At 42.4% G+C, this 1,081-nt stretch overlaps 1 non-coding gene across 1 annotated transcript; it reads right to left on the reverse strand.

Annotated features, from left to right (window-relative positions):
• Nucleotides 1-652: 652 nt before the first annotated feature.
• On the reverse strand, nt 653-724 carry trnat-ugu (transfer RNA threonine (anticodon UGU)). The gene has a single exon. It is a non-coding gene; the product is annotated as a tRNA-Thr (tRNA).
• Nucleotides 725-1,081: the final 357 nt, after the last annotated feature.

A 1,081-nucleotide genomic window follows, 5' to 3' on the forward strand; every position in this document is an offset into this window, starting at 1 on the left:
TTCTTCTTCTTCTCTTTACCTCGCTTCTGCCTCGACACAAATCTGTGTCCGTCCTCCAGCGGCCAAGTCCAGCCGTCTGTTCCAGAGTTTTCCCAAGGATCTGCTGCAGTCTCTGGCCGAGGAGAACATCACCTCCAACTTCCACAGCTGGAGTCTGTCCATTCAGGTATTTATCGCTCTTCTTCTTTGTTCCTCACTTTTTTTTCTCTGTTCTGTTCCATTGATTTTAAGTAAAACACTATGATGCAACAAACCTTCATGGAAAAACTAGATTGTTCCTCCCCTGCGCATCTTTAGTCTGATTGGCCAACACATCACTGACAGCACTGTGCCCACAGACATCATGTTGTATCCCAGAACATATTGAAGCAGACTGAGCAGATCACATCAATCCCTTAAGTCTTATTTGACTTTATCTACTCTTTTCACATTCACTGTCTAAGGGACTCCAGTAGAGTTTAAAGGCACAGTTGGGGTTTGAACCCTTCAGCTTTGGTTTATGAGACCAATACTTTACCACCACACCTCCACAAGAGTGACTGATTATTTCACTCATGGTATATCTTGCATTATATAAATAGCATCATATGGATGTTAACACAGCTAAACACTTCTTTTTCAATGGAGTGGGTCTTTAATAGATACACTTTAAAGGCATGGATGGGGATTGAACCCATGATCTTTGGTTTACAAGACCAACGCCTTACCACTTGGCCACCACGCCTCTTTCAGTGGTAGTCAAAGGGCTGTGATCTCTCATCTACAGAATCTAAAGGGCAACGCTCACAGGATCCTAAGTTGAACAAAGTTCACAGTATTTTTTCTTTGTTCAATGCAAAAGGAGCAAAGCGCTGCAACTATATCAATATCAAATCTTTGAACAAACAGAACTACAGCAGAGTGACAAGCCTCGAACTTGGATGGGGATCGAACCCATGAGCTTTGGTTTACGAGACCAACTCCTGGTTGTCTTCTGGTAGCATAAAAACGGTTGATAGCACCTCATTCAAATGAAAGGGTTTTCTGACAAGCACCTTATCTGAACCATGCTGACGTCTTTGATCTCTTTGTTTAAGTTAAA

This window comes from Seriola lalandi, unplaced genomic scaffold (genome assembly GCF_002814215.2).
Source record: "Seriola lalandi dorsalis isolate HSWRI2012SDOR001 ecotype SW California unplaced genomic scaffold, Sedor1 jcf7180002051981, whole genome shotgun sequence".
NCBI lineage: Eukaryota > Metazoa > Chordata > Actinopteri > Carangiformes > Carangidae > Seriola > Seriola lalandi.